Source organism: Antechinus flavipes, chromosome 2 (assembly GCF_016432865.1).
Source record: "Antechinus flavipes isolate AdamAnt ecotype Samford, QLD, Australia chromosome 2, AdamAnt_v2, whole genome shotgun sequence".
In the NCBI taxonomy this organism is placed as follows: Eukaryota; Metazoa; Chordata; class Mammalia; order Dasyuromorphia; family Dasyuridae; genus Antechinus; species Antechinus flavipes.
This window is the reverse complement of record NC_067399.1, coordinates 193,284,389-193,302,830: the sequence shown is the minus strand read 5'-3', so window position 1 is coordinate 193,302,830 and position 18,442 is coordinate 193,284,389.

Sequence of the window (18,442 nt, the reverse complement as noted above, 5' to 3'; positions counted from 1 at the left end):
AGCTGTGGGTAGATTACATCTACCTCTCTGGGCCTCAGTTTCCTCTTCTATCAGAGGGGAATAATATCATTACACAGGCTTATTTTGAGAATCAAATGACATCCTATGGATAACTCACATTGTATCTTGTAAAGCACCATTAGAATCAGTAAACCACAGGAAAAACAATGCCTGGAAGCCAAAGTAGCATATATATCTATAAACAATCTTATAACAATATTTCTATGGGAAAATTTATTCTGTGTTCCAGATGAGTGAATTACAAATGGATTCTGGAGTAAAAACCATTTGTGGACGACTGTATTAAATGAAAAAAAGGGCTTTTCTAGAAGATTTATGGGGAAGCTATTAGAGAAATTTGACAGTTATATAAGAATTTACATAATCTAGACTAAAGAATCTAACATACAGCACTGAGTAGTTCCTTTTTTTAAGTAGCCCACTCAGGAAGATAGAGAAGGTAAGTAAGACAGAGCAGAAGAGAGGCATGGGGAGAAAATTATTATATGATCCTAACTGGCCTTCTGCCCTGGGCCTGAGGAGCACACCAACACAAAGGAGTTTATGTATGGATTCCAGACAACTACTGTGCTATGGAAACTGCCTTTAGATATGGATTAAGAGAGTGGGAGAGCAGGTTTAGAACTGCTAAAAAGTGTACTTTGCTGTCATTCTATCAGACACTGCTGTGAAGTAAAATGATTACACAGGGCAAAATGACCCATTTTGATTTGGTACAGGACAGACACAGGGCTAGTCTAAGTGTGTGGAACACTAATTAGCATGTTGCCTGGATAACATTTTTCAGTACTCAGTATATCAAACCTCTTTAAATATATCAATCCATTTGGGAAAGAAATAGGTCTCCACTCTCTTTTACAAACCATTCTTTTTCTATTTTAGAGTCCCAAAATGTGAATGGGGAAAAAAAGATATATTTTACCTCTTCGTTTATAAATGTTTTCATGTCTCACACTTAGAAGGTTAAAGATTTGACAAGATGAACATTTGGGAAAGATAATTGATTTCTCTGAGATTCTCTGTCTTCTAGTTTAGCATTAGCCTATATGAATTTCATTCATTTTTCAGTTAATTAAATTCCTTAATAAATCTCAGAAATTCATTTGAGGATATTAAGTAAACCTTTTTGATTGTTTGTTTTCAAATGTGTGTTTGACTTGTTTGTTTCTTAGTTAGTCTACAGTCAACATAAAATAATACAAAAAATTATCAAGAGAATTGTATCAAGAGAATTGAGATCTAATATTGGCCTTGATGTGACATTTAACCAATCAACCTCTCTCCTCCCAAATTTCCTCTACTTTAAAATAAGGGGTTTGAACTAATAGTTACTATCATCATGGCTTATATTTATGTATAATTTTTATAATTTTACATATATATGTCTGAAAAAGTAGATAACATAGATAGATATGCAGATAGATAAAAAATTTTAGAATATATACAATCTTTTCCTTATTTGGAAATAGACCAAGTAGTGGTATTGCTGGGTCAAAGAGTATAGGCAGTTTATTAACTCTTTGGGCATAATGCCAGATTGCAGCTCTCTTTGTGGTAACAAAGAACTAGAAACTTTAGGAATACCCATTAATTGGAGAATGACTAAATGATTTGTGATATATGATTTTGGTAGAATACTACTATGTTATAAGGAATAATGTGCTCACTGCTTTTATTATTTATTTATTTGATTTCACAAGACAACTAGGATTAAGTGGCATGACCAGGGTCACACAGTAAGTGCTCAGTGCCTGAGACTAGATTTAAATTTAGATTCTCCGGATTCAGGACCAATCAGTCCTCTCTCTTCACTGCACCATCTGTGTACACCAAACTAAATGGTTTTAGAAAAATATGGAAAGACTTGCACAAAATAATAAATAATTAAAGAGTAGAACAAAGAAAAATTGTATACAGTAAGTAGTATTTTAAGAATAACTTTGAATGAACATTTTGACTATTATGAATACCCAAATGTGTAATCTTTCCCCATCTCCTCATATTCTCCTATGCCTTTGAATCCATAAGTATCATTGTATATGTTGACCTCATTTAGAAGAAAACTACAGTTTCTTATAAGGTTTCTCTACCATCAGCCTCTAACACAGAGGTAATTGTATTAGCTATAATTACCTTTTTGTTGATCTTTTTGATTATGTTCATCATAAGATTGATATGGTCAGATGAGATTTTTATGAAATTATATTTCTTTTTGCCTTTGGATTCATTATGAAATGGATTCACCAAATCTCTCATTAGCCTCTTTGAGGACTTCTTTATATATGGATTCAAATTCACTGTGATTTTTGCTTTTATTTATAATTATCACAATGACACTTTTGTGTGGAGCCCAGTTATCCCATCTTTTATCATTGCTGCATATAAAACCCTGAAAGACTAGAATCAGGCATTGTATTATCAGATAGAATATTGTAGAAGGCTGAAACTCTTATGTCATTGCACTGAAGTCAGTTCAAGCACTTAGGGCTAATTACTGATTGGACAATACTTTATGGGCATATGCTTGGAAAATGGTCCTTCCCACTATCCTGTGCTGGCTCAATGATTGGTGTATAGAGGATTGTAGGAGGGACTAGGGAGTGGAGCAAGATGAGCCAGGGTCATACTTTGGCAGTAGACAAGGGAGAAGGCGGTTGGGTAGATTCTGCTTTGATCCTGTTCAATCCTGTGTCTAAAGACCAAAAATAAAGACTAAGGACTTTTGCTTATCCTGATTCCGGCTGATTCTGAGGTATCCTGGGTGCTAGTGTGGTTGTCACAGAATATGAAATCTAATCTTATCTTAGAGTAAGCTTAGAATCATGAAGCAATTTTTAATATAACAATTATAATCAATTATAAACTATAATATAAATTAAATAATAAATTATATTATACAAAGAATTATAATGAGAGAATTTGGGATCTAAAAGGAATTCAGACATTGTCTGGTACAATTTATTCATTTTCTTGATAAGGAAGCTGAGGCCAAAAGGGTTAATGTGACTAGACCAAGGTTATACACTAAAAATAGTAGGAACAAGAATTAACCATGTGTGTTCTAACTATAAATCCAATATTCTTGCAATTATATCATACAATCTCATTAATATTTGCCCCAAAATGATGTTTAGCAGTAAATTAAATCACAAAAGTGAAATACTAAAATGGATCTAGATTACTAAAGTAGCAGGAAATAGTGAAAAGAATTATAGAATCAGAATTAAATGTCCTGAGTGTAATTACTAGTTCTGATATGTAGTAGCCATATGACTAGATGATACAGTGTCTGGAGTCAAGGTAACATCTTCCTGAATTCAAATCTGGGGCCAGACACTTACTAACTATGTGACCCTGGGCAAGTAATTTAACTCTATTTACCTAACTTTTTTTATCTGTAAAACAGCCTAGAGAAGAAAAAGCCAAACCACTTCAGGATCTTTTCCAAGATAATCTCAAATGGAGTCAAAAAGAGTCAGACATGACTTAACTGAACAAAAAATAAGAGCCACATGACCCTGGAAAAATTATATCTGCCTCTGTTGATATACTGTTTAATCAATTTATAAAATGGGGAAAAATTAACTATCTTGATTCTGACATTTTGAAGGAATCTTTTTCAGGTATTGATTGGTATAATCTTTTCTCCCTTTACCCTTGATCTAACAGATCTGGGGAGAATTATAATTTATTAAATATTTAATTATATAGCTTTTTAGTCATAATTTCTAATAGCATAATATAGGCTTTACATATTTGATTTTGATATTCATATAGTCTTATAATTCTTTGATTATTTCTCCTTAGTCTGTTTTTCAAGTCAGTTGTTTTTTTATATATAAAAACCTTGATTATGTTTTAATATCTTTTCTTGTCTCATGGAGTTATTGCCTTCTGTTTGACTCATTCCAATTTTCAAAGTGTTTGCTTTCTGGGTAAGATTTACCATCTTCTATTCTAAGCTATTAATTCCATTTCTCATTCTTTCTTCCATAACTCTTATTTAATTTACCATTACATTTTTAAAAGTATTGTTTCTTCAATGTTTCACATTTTAAATCCTATTTGCTCATATCCCTGACCTCAGTTTCTAGACTAGGTTGTAATCAACCTTCCTTCAAGTCCCCAGGTATTGCCCTGGCTCTTTCTTCTCTGATTTAAACAGATTAGCTGGGGTCTGTACCAAATGTTGTCTAGCCTTTCTTTTTGTGTTCAAGTTTTCTGGACCCCAAGTTGGAAACTGCTCTGGCCCTGTCATCTTCTTTGGGTACAAGTTCCATATTTTTGACTTATTTTTAGAGCCACTCTGGGTTGCTCAGACCTCTAGTCCCTAGGAGTGCCAGTCAAACCCCTGGAGATATACTTATATAGTTCAAGTTTGAGGGCTGTCTGCCAACTTAACTTCTCAGAGCAAGTAGTCTAGTCTAACCTGTGAAAAATCAAATGAAATTGGAAATACTAAAGAGGCAACCTTTTTTACTGTTGGACATACACTTCCAAGTAATTCAGAATAGTAGTAGAGGGGAAAATCCAGTTTTATTTTGTTTTGTTTTTCCTAATCTTTATAAATCAATCTATATCTATTCCTTTAAGTATGAGGGCAAGTAATCAACTTTTTGTTTTCTAAGAGATTAGTAGTGCCCAGTTACTCCTACTTCTTTTTAAAAAAAATCATTTTATTAATAATGCCAGCATGCTTGTTAATAAAAAGATGGTCACTTGACCATTTCTCTTAGACCATAGACTCTTCACAGTGCTGAGTTCACAGTTTATATACCCTTGGAAGAATAGATGGCAATCAACTCTGATAGGTTAACAATTAATGAGAAAATGAATATTACAATAAGAGACTGGGCTTTATCCCAGTGGGAGTGTTGGGGTAGTATCTTGGTCAAAAAGACTTAACAATTTATACAACACCTGTCTGACAAAAGGGAAATCCACATTTTCTCAGACCTGTCTGAGCAACACAATAAATAGGAATGCACCCATTAATCCAAACTTAGAATTTAGTTTACTGTCTTTGATTAAAACTCAACCAGAATGGCTGAGTAAATCTTTTAGAAAGATTTCTCAGATTAATTGATTTCTGAATGAGGAATCAGAAAAGAGAAAAAAACTTGGTCCTAACATAATAATCATTAACATAAGAGAGAAATAATCGTTTCTTTCATGAATAAGGGGTCAGATATTTATTGTAGCACTTTTTGTGGTAGCATGTATTGAAAACAAAGTAGGATAAAGAAATGAATGGTGGCACATAAATGTAATGAAATAATGCTCCATTCTTTAAAAACAAATGACAAATATGAAATATCTGGAGAAACAATAGAAGGCATATGAAGTGATACAAAGTGCTATAAACAGACCCAGGAAGAAGATGGTATATTATAAATAATGACTGATGTGAAGTCTGAAACTAGCTTATTCTGTTCCCTTGTCAGGAAATGCTGAAACAACCTATCCAGCTTCTATTTTCAGTACAAACCAGTTACTCTTACATCTTGATTTAAAAGACTGAGTTCTGAAACTTTCCAGAAAATCAGTATTGTCAATGAAATTCCCCCTCCTTTATTCAATAAACTGGTTCATGCAGCTACTGGAGTCATGTTGTTTAGTAGTCCTACCATTGTCTCTCACTACCCCCTGTTAAGCCTTGGAAATAGTAGTTTGTGCTTCTGTCCCTGCTATTCAAAGCTGCTATTAATAACTCCAGGAACAATAGGTTGCATAAATGCATTGACTTTCCTACAGAGTGATATAGGTCTGCTCGTATTATTATTATCTGCATTTTCACAAATAAAAAAAAAAACTGCAAATAGAATCAGTGGCAGCTAGTATCAGTTGTCAAATTCAAACTTAGGTCTGTTTGATTCCTAGATATAGAAGTATAATTGTGTATGTAATTCATATTTATCTTATATTTAATTGGTATATATGTTGTGGCTGCATCTTTCCCTTATAATATAAACTTCTTATGGGCAGAGATTGTTATTTGTATACCAATTGCCCAAGATGATGTCTGACACATGATAAGTACTTGATAAATTCTATTAACACATAATAGACACTAAAAATTCTCTTATAATGGCCTTGAGTTTTAGTTCTGGACTAGGGAGTTTTAATTAATTAAGCTCATTCTCAATGATCTGGAGATATTGCCTAGAAGCCTAGAAGAAATTCTAAGACTTCTCAAGCAAGAATTAATAGGAATGTCCATCTTCTATAGATAGGGAGGTTAAATCAAAATTCCAAACAAACGTTCATATTGTTATAAATTAATCAAAATTGATAAAAATTATTTTAGCCATCCATTTCCCAAATTTGAAGCACCTCATATCTATTATCTCTACTTGTATAAGGAAGAGAAGGCATTGAGCTTGAAAGGAAAAAGGCTTGCTTTAAGAAGGCATTGTAGGTGGTCTTATATCCCAAAGAGATCTTAAAGGGAAAGGGACCTGTATGTGCAAGAATGTTTTTGGCAGTCCTCTTTGTAGTGACCAGAAAGTGGAAACTGAGTGGATGCTCATCTATTATAGAATGGCTGAATAAATTGTGGTATATGAATGTTATATAATATTATTATTCTGTAAGAAATGACCAGCAGGATGATTTCAGAAAGGCCTGGAGAGATTTACATGAACTGATGCTGAGTGAAATGAGCAGGACCAGGAGATCATTATATACTTCAACAACAATACTATATGATGATCAATTCTGATAGACACAGTCCTCTTCAACAATGAGATGAACCAACTCAGTTCCAATAGAGCAGTGATGAATTGAACCAGCTACATCTAGTAAAAGAACTCAGAGAAATGAGTATGAACCACTACATAGAATTCCCAATCTCTTTATTTTTGTCTGCCTGCATTTTTGATTTTCTTCACAAGTTAATTGTACACTATTTCAAAGTCCGATTCTTTTTGTACAGCAAAATAATTGTAGAGACATGTATACATATATTGTATTTAACATATATTTTAACATACTTAATATGTATTGGTCAACCTGCCATCTAGGGAAGGAGGTGGGGAAAGGAGGCAAAAAATTGGAACAAAAGGTTTTGCAATTGTCAATGCTGAAAAATTACCCATGCATATATCTTGTAAATAAAAAGCTATAATAAAAAAAAAAGAAAAGAAAAAAAAAAAGGAGGCATAGTAGGACAAATTGAAATGATGCAAGACCAATGATAAATTGCAAATTCAATAATAAATGGTATTGATGTAGTTAGAGTCTTATAGGTATTGAATTCCTCACAAATATTTTCTCATTTGATCTTTTCAACAACCCATAAAACACAGAATCTGATCATGTCACTCTCTTGTTCTAAAAACTTTAGTAGCTTCTTATTTGCCTTTAGAATAAAATCCAAAGTTCTTTGTCTATTTTAATGCTCATCACAGTCTGACTCCAACCTAATTTTTTAGATAGATCTCCCAATGCCACATAGACACTCATTTTTTCCAGCTAAATTTACTTATTCACTTTTCCTTTAACATAACATTTAATCTGTTATCTCCATGACTTTACTAAACATTCTCCATTCTTACATGCAACTCTTTCAAAGGAATCTTTACTTTCTTTCAAAGCACAGTTGAAAAGCCATCTCCAGTAATTGAGCGTTCATAATTTCCCCACTTGTTAGTGTTTCTTTGAAAATTGCTTTACATTTATTATATGCATATGTGTATATGTGTGTATACATGCATATAAATATATACATTAGTATTTCATTATCTGTATACATATTGCTCTCTCTCCCCACACATGCAAATAGAAAGTGTTCTTTTTGACAGCTGGGATACTTTTTACTACTTTGACTTTGTGCTAGGATAATATCTTACATCTAATATGTAATTAATATAGACTTATTGAGTTGAAATGGATAGGTACTATAGCTATTATTATCTCCATTTCATAGATGAAGCAGCATACTGTAGTAGAATCATTAATTGGAGAAAAAAGACTGAGATTTGGGGAAGGACTGGGAAGTTGAGTTACTGTCTGACAACTATCTTCATTTATTTGAAAAGTTGTCAAATGGATTTATCCTGCTTGGCCTTAGAGAGAAAAACTAGCTTACAGGGAAGCAAATTTAAGCCTTATCTAAGGAAAATGTTTCCCCAAACTAGAGGGATCGAAAAACAGAATGAGTTGCTTCAGCAAGTAGAAGGTTTCACCTTTATGTGAGGGTTTATGGATATAAGGGATAACTAATAATTTGCTGGAGATGACAGAAGGAATTCTTGTTCAGGAACAGGTTAGATTAAACAATCCCTATGATTCCTTGTCCCTTTGAGAATCTTTTTTTTCACTTGTATCTGACTCACCATGACCCCATTTAAGCAAATTAACCTTAAATGTTTTGTCATTTTCTTTTCCAGTTCATTTTACAGATCAGGAAATTGAGTCAAACAAGGATATGTGTCTTATTCAATATCACAGAACTGCTAAGTGTCTGAGGCTAGATTTGACTTCACGGAAATGAGTCTTCCTTACATCAGCAAGACATTCACTGTGGCTTTTAGCTATCCTTTGACATTCTATGAATCTTTTATTCTGATCAATGAATTTGGCAGTATTTGGTTTTATATGCTACTTTGCCAGTTATTATACATGTGACCTTAGAGAAGTAATTTCATTTTTCTGGGCCTCAATTTCTTCATCTGCAAAAAAGAATGGGATACATGAGAATTTTTCTAAGATCTCTCCTACTTATACATCAGTGATCCTTCTTACACTATTCTCTTTTTGTGCCTATCTAACACTAAATGTTAGACACATCCTGAGTGAACTCTAAGGCACAACGTGATTAGATCAATTGCTTAGTTCATACTGATGATTATCAATTTTAATGAATTAGAACTTAAAGTCAGATTCTGATACTCCCAATAAAATATTTTTAAAAATACCATATTTCTCTGCCACCTTAGAAGGCATAAAAATAGAAAAATGACTCAATCACCTATGGAAATTCTTTGAGCAAAGATACTGTCCAGTTAATAAGTAAAGGACAAGTTGTGACACCATTAATCTCTGCAAATACTAGTTGTAATCACAAGAAAAATCCCCTTCTCATTCTGTAAGGAATGTAGAAAAGATTGGTGGTCACATCTCTTGCTTAGCCATACCCCTACAAGATAGTTATCCTTGTCAGAAGTGTGGCTTTCAAACTAGAATGATGATAGATAGTTATAGCATAACGACAATAATTAGTTACTGTCATCTTCTTTAGATTTTTTTTTTTTTGAGGGAGAGGGAGGAGCAGCAAATTGGGCACTGCCCTGACTTTTTAAGAGCATTCCTTTTACATAATAGCACTTTCTGGTAATTACTTCCTTTCAAGTCACTGTACAATAATAGCATTTAATGATTGGAAATCTTTACACTTCAATGTACACATTTAAAACAATAACTTTGGGAAAACTTTAAACTCTTTCTTTTTCAGTAATTCACAAATTCAATAGCTCAATATAGGATTTTCACTGTTTTAATGAACTCATCTCTGCCAGCTATTTTCTCCTGTTTGTGCTCTAGAAATTTGCCCATTCCACTGTAAGATGAAAAAACCCAAAGGAATCAATTGTGAATCTCGATGGAATGTTCTTTTTTCTTTCTGACCCATCATAATACTTTTTTCCCCCTTTCAAAAAAATATGTCCTCTTAGCTCCCCTCAGCTTTAGGTCTATGATCCTATGATTATCACTGCATTTTATGATACTGGTAAAGTTACACCTGAAATTCATTCAATCGCTTACTGAACATTCACTCAACAGTCATTTATTAAGTACCTTCTATATGATGATTCTATGTTAGGGTTTAGGGATACAAAATTAAAATATGACAATTTCTGAAGCTCCTTGAGAAGCTTACAAATTATTGAAAGGAAAATGTATAGAAATTAGTAATTTAGTACCTTATTATGTTTTATATTATAATATCAAATGAAAATACAAAATTATTTCTGGGGTTAAGACAGATGTTCAGGGGAATGAGGACAGGCCTTATGTGAGATGTGACCCTTGACCTGAACTCCAGCTGAGAACTCTAGTAAAATGTATTCCCATAATAAAATGTCAGTAAAATGTGGCTATGAATTGTTTTTGTTTTGTTTTGTTTTGGTCAATGAATATCTTAAGCACTTAGGAGAATGCCTGAATCATACTAAGTATTTAATGATTGTTGATTGTTTTTACAGTCATGGCAGGGCAGCTTATATGATGACATGGAGTTGAGGGATGGAATTCCATACATAGACAAAAGCAAATATAATCATTTGGCTATAAATTACACATCATGAAATAGAGTAATGTGTAATAATCTCAGGAAAGTCAACTGAAGCCAAATTGGAAGAGGCTTCTCATGCCAAATTAAGGAATAGTATTTTACCCTAGAAGTGATCATGGAGCCACTGGAGGAAAAGAATGGTCCAATCTAAGAGGAAAAAGTCCCCTACATCTACAATGTTGTAAAAATGGGTGATTGAAAGAAATGAGAGTGATGTTGATAGAAACTGAAAAATTAAGGGAAAGGATCAGTGTTGGGGAGGAAGATAATCAGTAGTATTTTATACATTTTGAAGTTAAGGTATTTATGGAATATCTGTGTGGAAATGACTAATATGAAGTAGGTGATAAAAGGATCTTAGCTGAGGAGAAAATGGAGCTAGACAGTACAAACAAATCTGGTTGTCTTTTGCATAGAAAAAATAAATGACTGTGGAAATTGATGAGATGAGAGACATGTAAGGAATAAAGAGTTAATTTTATAATGAGTAAAGAGTAGGAGTTTAAAAACAATCTAATCCAATTACTCCCATTTTTCAGATGAGGAAACTGGGACCAAGAGAGAAGTGATGACTTACTAAAGAAGAATGACAAAAAGGGATAAGAATTGGCTGGCAATTCTGTAACTAAATCCAGTGTTCATTTTCTAGCAAATGACACTTTCTTCGATGTCTTCTATCAATTGATGTATATTTGTTTATTTCTAGATACTTCTGTGTGGATATTATGCCATTTTTATTTCTCTGCACATTTTCCCTAAAGTTTATTGAGCATTTCAACATGTCCAGAACTAGGTAGACACAATGGAATTGTGCTTTGCAAAATCATTTTTAAAATATAAAGTCTATCAGAAAAACAAAAGATTTTAGGGCTGAAAGGAACCTTTGAGTACACCTAATTCAACTCATCCATTTCATAATTGAGGAGTTGAAGGTTCTTGCTTAAATTATTTAAGATCATATCTAGCTAGTGGCAGAGCCAAGTGAGGACTCAGGTTTCTTAAGTCCCAGTCAAATGCTTCATTTAATTTGATGTGATGTCAGAGATGATTTTTGACAAAGATGTGAAGCATGTGAGATTTATCTTTTAGTATAGTGATACTTATAGTATTAGCAAATGGGTTCCTGGATGTCATTGAAACATTTTCAGGTATTCCTCAATATCAAAATTATTTTCATAACAATACTAAGATGTTTTTATTCATAATACTGTAAAATTTGAGAGATATAACTTACCAAATTTTAATTAGAATTTCTGGAATCCAGATTCTCTTTATGTTTATGACTTTGGGCAAGTCAACCTCTTGGCACTGGTTTCCTTGTAGTAAACAGAGTGAACTGGGCTAAGATTTCTGAAGTTCCCTAGTTCTAAGTTCTACATTTTTAATTTTCACTATAATCTCATCAACTCAGATTCAATTACTGTTTCAATGCAGACAATCCTAAAATATATAACATATACATACACAAACACACATAAAATTACACATATATACATACATGACCCCTTTGGATATCACAATGCTTTGCAGGCCACACTTTCCCTCCCCCCCCAACTGGATGGAGTTATCAATATTCTTGCTGTATTGGCCATGCTTCATGAAAAGGAAGAAGAATGAGAAGGGAGGAAAACAATGTGCGGTATACCTCATACTTATCTGGTCAATGGATTCTTTATATTACTCTAGTTATCTGTACCTGACTTTTAGCATGAGGACCAAAAAGAAAACAAGTCCAATTTTATTTCTGCTTCAGGGAAGTTTGTTAGAAGGTATTAATCATCAAAAAAATGATACAATTTTCTGTCATGATTACAGCTCAGAGTCTTAGAGTTAAGGAAAGTTTTAATTTTCTTTTATGATGAACTTAATAATATGTATAAACATTTTCAGAAAACAGGATTATATATGAAATTGTATATGTGTGAATATATTATATATAATATATAGTTTTTAATGAGTATTAACTTAAACACAATTAATTATAAAACTTTACTCCATTCCTATGTTCTCCTCAACTTTCTTCTGTCCTTTTGTTATTTTATCTTTTCTCTGTTCTTTCTTCATTTCAAACAAAATAAATCAACATATTGACCATATATGAAAAATCTCATTATTCATCTCTAGACCATCCCATCTCTACAAAGAGATGGAAAACATACTTCAGAACTTCTAATGTAATCCACCATTGGTTATTGATTGCATTGATCAGATTATTAATTCATTCACAGATTTTCTATATAAATTTGCAATACTTTTATAAATTCTTCTCCTAGTTCTGCCTACTGAACTCTGTTATTTCATACAAATCTTTCCAGGAATTTCTGAATTCGTTCTTTTCAATATTTGTTAGAGCATACTAATACTTAATTGCATTCAAAAATCATAATTTGTTTAACCATTCTTATTTTCTTTCCAGTTCTTTGCTACCAAAAATGCTGATTTTTTTATGCATATGAGTCCTTTTTTTGAAAGATCTTTGACCTCTTTAGGATATATGCTTTATCATCATCTCAGTGGGCTAAAGAGTATGCCCTCAGTTTAATGAGTTTGGGTATAATTTCATATTGCTTTCCAGAATGGTTAGACAAATATGTAGTTCTATTTATTAGTGTGCCTGTCTTCCCAGAGATCTCTCTTACTTCTCAACCATTTACAATCTAATGATAAGATAAAAGCCATATTATTCCACCCAATTTTGAATAATTTTAAAAGTATTATTTGTTATTAATATAAATGTAAGTTGACATATCAGTAATAAAAACAACAAAAACCATTTTGTTATATTAATAGATGCAGAAAAAAAAGCATTTGAAATAATACAACACCCAAACATAGGATAAAATAGAGCCTTTTTAAATTTTTTATTTTATTTTTTCCATATACTTGTAAAAACAATTTTAAAAATTTTGAATTCCAAATTCTCTCCTTCCTTTCTTATCCTTCTCCAAATTCCTGAGAAGTCAATCAATTTTGTATATGTATTACACACATATATGTGTGTGTGTGAATGTATGTATGTATTTATATAGTATATTACATATATGTGTAATGTATAGTGTGTGCTATACATACATGTTATAATGTATATTATTATAATACATATGTGTGTATGTATATATTACACATATGTAATCATTCAAAGCATTTTCATGTTAGCTATGTTGTGGGGCAGACCCAAAACAATGAAAACAGACAAAGAAAAATTTTAAAAAATATATTCTTTGACCTACATTCATACACTGCCAGTTCTTTGTCTGGAGTTGGATAACCTTTTTCATTATAAGTCCTTAGGGAATTGTCTGGGGATTGTTGTATTGTTGAGTGTAGCTAGATCATTCACAGTTGATCATTATATAATTTTGCTGTTATTATATTCACTATTCTCGCCTGTTAGATTTTGTATCAGTTTATGTAAGTCTTTCCAGGTTTTCCTGGAAGCATTCTTCATATCATTTCATATAGCACCAAAGTATTCCATCAATATTCCATCCACTATACCAATATTCATCCATATAGGACTTCATCAGCTATTCCCTAGTTTCAATTTTCAATTTTCAATTCTTTGCCACCACAAAATAAGTTATTATAAATATTTGTGTTCTTTTAGGTCCCTTTTTTCCCAAAATTTATTCAGAATTGACACCTATTAATGGCATTTCTGGACATAGTTCCAAATTGCTCTACAAAATGGTAGGATCACAATATAACCAACAATTCTTTATATGCTAATTTTCCCATAACCCTCCAATATTGTAATTTTTTTATTTTTCTGTCAAACTAGCCATTCTGATAGATATGAGAACTGTTTAATTCAGGGGTCCTCAAACTTTTTAAATAGGGGGCCAGTTCACTGTCCCTCAGACTGTTGGAAGGCCAGACTATAGTAAAAACAAAAACTTTGTTTTGTGAGCCTTTAAATAAAGAAACTTAATAGCTCTGGGTGAGGAGGATAAACATCCTCAGCTGCCACATCTGGCCCGTGGGCCGTAGTTTGAGGACCCCTGGAATTTGTCTTTTTTAATTTAAATGTAGATAACTTTGATTTCTTCTGCAAACTGCCTGTTCATATCCTTTGAGCATTTTTTTAGTTAGGAAATGGCTTGGATTTTTTATACATTTGATTCAGTTCTCAATATATTTTTGATAAATGATGCATTAAGCAGAGAAGGTTGCTATAAAATTTTGTTTCACAGTTATGATTATTGAATATTTCCTTTCATTCTATTTTCTCCTAATTATTTTCTCTCCTTTCACCCTATCACTGTTCAAAAGTGTTCTACTTCTGATTATCACCTCTCAAATTGCCCAACATTCTATCAGCCTCTACTCATCCTTTCCCCCTTCCCTTCCTACTTTCCTGTAGAATAACATATAATTGTATACACAACTTAAGTGTATATGTTATTCCTTCTTTTTTAAATCCTTATTTTTTAATGATAGCTTTTTATTTTCAAAATACATGCAAAGGTAGTTTTCAACATTCACACTTGCAAAACTTTGTATTCCAATTTTTTTCTTCCTCCTTTCCCTCTTCCCCATTCCCTAGATAGAGAGTAATCCAATATAGGTTAAACATGTACAATTCTTTTAAACATATTTCCACATTTATCATGCTGCAACAAGAAAAATCAGATTAAAAAGGAAAAAAATGAGAAAGGAAAAAAAGTAAGCAAACAATATAAAAAGTGAAAATGCTATGTTGTGATCCACATTTAGTCCCTTTATTCTCTTCCTAAATGCAGATGGCTCTTTCCATGACAATTCTATTGGAATAGATCTGAATTTCCTCATTGTTGAAAGGAGCTAAGTTCATCAAGTTGATCATCACATAGACTTCTTGTTACTGTGTGCAATAATCTCTTGGTTCTACTCATTTCACTTAGCATCAGTTCATATAAGTCTCTCCAGGCCTTTCTAAAATCACACTGCTGATCATTTCTTATAGAACAATAATATTTCATTATATTCATATATCATAACTTATTCAACCATTCCTCAACTAATGGCCATCTACTCAGTTTCTAGTTCTTTGCTACCACAAAAACAACTGCTGCAAACATTTCTACACATGTAGGTCTTTTCCCATTTTATGATCTATTTGGCATATAGACCTAATAGAGACATTCCTAGATCAAAGAGTATGCATAGTTCGATAGCTCTTTGGGCATAGTTCCAAACTGCTTTCCAGAATTATTGGATCAGTTTACAACTTCATCAGCAATGTATTAGTGCCCAGTTTTTTTCCACATTCCCTCCAAAATTTATCATTATTTTTTCCTGTCATCTTAGCCAATCTGAGAGGTATGTAGTATACCTTGGAGTAGCCTTAATTTGCATTTTCCTAATCAATTGTGATTTAGAGCATTTTTTCATGTGATTAGAAGGGGCTTTATTTTTTTTTCCTCTGAAGATTGTCTATTCATATCCATTGACCATTTTTTAGTTAGGAAATGGCTTGGATTTTTTATACATTTGATTCAGTTCTCAATATATTTTTGATAAATGATGCATTAAGCAGAGAAGGTTGCTATAAAATTTTGTTTCACAGTTATGATTATTGAATATTTCCTTTCATTCTATTTTCTCCTAATTATTTTCTCTCCTTTCACCCTATCACTGTTCAAAAGTGTTCTACTTCTGATTATCACCTCTCAAATTGCCCAACATTCTATCAGCCTCTACTCATCCTTTCCCCCTTCCCTTCCTACTTTCCTGTAGAATAACATATAATTGTATACACAACTTAAGTGTATATGTTATTCCTTCTTTTTTAAATCCTTATTTTTTAATGATAGCTTTTTATTTTCAAAATACATGCAAAGGTAGTTTTCAACATTCACACTTGCAAAACTTTGTATTCCAATTTTTTTCTTCCTCCTTTCCCTCTTCCCCATTCCCTAGATAGAGAGTAATCCAATATAGGTTAAACATGTACAATTCTTTTAAACATATTTCCACATTTATCATGCTGCAACAAGAAAAATCAGATTAAAAAGGAAAAAAATGAGAAAGGAAAAAAAGTAAGCAAACAATATAAAAAGTGAAAATGCTATGTTGTGATCCACATTTAGTCCCTTTATTCTCTTCCTAAATGCAGATGGCTCTTTCCATGACAATTCTATTGGAATAGATCTGAATTTCCTCATTGTTGAAAGGAGCTAAGTTCATCAAGTTGATCATCACATAGACTTCTTGTTACTGTGTGCAATAATCTCTTGGTTCTACTCATTTCACTTAGCATCAGTTCATATAAGTCTCTCCAGGCCTTTCTAAAATCACACTGCTGATCATTTCTTATAGAACAATAATATTTCATTATATTCATATATCATAACTTATTCAACCATTCCTCAACTAATGGCCATCTACTCAGTTTCTAGTTCTTTGCTACCACAAAAACAACTGCTGCAAACATTTCTACACATGTAGGTCTTTTCCCATTTTATGATCTATTTGGCATATAGACCTAATAGAGACATTCCTAGATCAAAGAGTATGCATAGTTCGATAGCTCTTTGGGCATAGTTCCAAACTGCTTTCCAGAATTATTGGATCAGTTTACAACTTCATCAGCAATGTATTAGTGCCCAGTTTTTTTCCACATTCCCTCCAAAATTTATCATTATTTTTTCGTCATCTTAGCCAATCTGAGAGGTATGTAGTATACCTTGGAGTAGCCTTAATTTGCATTTTCCTAATCAATTGTGATTTAGAGCATTTTTTCATGTGATTAGAAGGGGCTTTATTTTTTTTTCCTCTGAAGATTGTCTATTCATATCCATTGACCATTTATCCACTGGAGAATGGCTCGTATTCTTATAAATTTGTGTCAATTCTCTATACATTTTAGAAATGAGGCCTTTATCAAAAACCTTGGATATAAATTTTCCCCAGTTTTCTATTTCTCTTCCAATGCTGTCTGCATTGGTTTTGTTTGTACAATTGTTTTTAACTTAATATAGTCAAAATTATTCATTTTGCAATTAATAATGTATCCAACTTCTTTTGCCATAAATTCTTTCTTCTCCATAGATCTGAGAAGTAGACTATCCCTTGGTTTCTTAATTCGCTTATAATATCATCCTTTATGTCTAAATAATGAATCCATTTCAACCTTATCTTGATCAATGCCTAGTTTCTGCCACACCATTTTCCAATTTTCACAGCAATTTTTGTCAAATAATGAGTTTTTCTCCCAGAAGCTGGAATCCTTCAGTTTATCAAACACAAGATTACTATAGTCACTGACTATTGTGTCTTGTGAACCTAACTTATTCCACTGAACAACTACTACATTTCTTAGCCATTATCAAATTGTCTCGATGACCACTGCTTTATAATATAGTTTTAGATGTGGTACAGCTAGGTTACCTTTATTTGCATTTTTTTCATTAATTCCCTTGAATTCTTGACCATTTGTTCTTCTAGATGAATTTTGTTATTTTTTCAAGCTCTGAAATTCCTTGGTAACTTGATTGGTGTGGCACTAAATAAGTAGATTAATTTAGATAGAATTGGCATTCGTATTATATTAGCTTGGCCTATCCATGAGACTTCCAACTGTTTAGATCTAATTTTATCTATGTGAAGTGTTTTGTACTTGTGTTTATATAGTTCCTGACTTTGTTTTGTCAGGTAGACTCCCAAACTTGTGTATTGCTTATAGTTATTTTAAATGGAATTTCTCTTTGTATCTTTTGCTACTAGATTGTGTTATATAGCATATAGAAATGTCAATGATTTATGTGGATTTATGTTGTATCCTGCAACTTTGCTCAAGTTGTTAATTCTTTGTAATAGTTTTTTAGTTGATTCTCTTGGGTTTCCTAAGTATGCCAATATGTCATCTACAACGATGACATTACCTATTCTAGTTTTCTTATTGCTAAAGCTAACATTTCTAATGCAACATTGAATACTAATAGTGATAGTAGGCAACTTTATTTCACCCCTGATCTTATTGAAAATACTTCTAGTTTATCCCCATCATATATGATGTTTGCTTATGGTTTTTAGTTTAAGGAAAACTCCATTCCTATGTTTTCTATAGTTTTTAATAGGAATGGGTATTGGATTTTGTCAAATGCTTTTTCTCCATCTATTGAGATAATCATATGATTTCTGTTA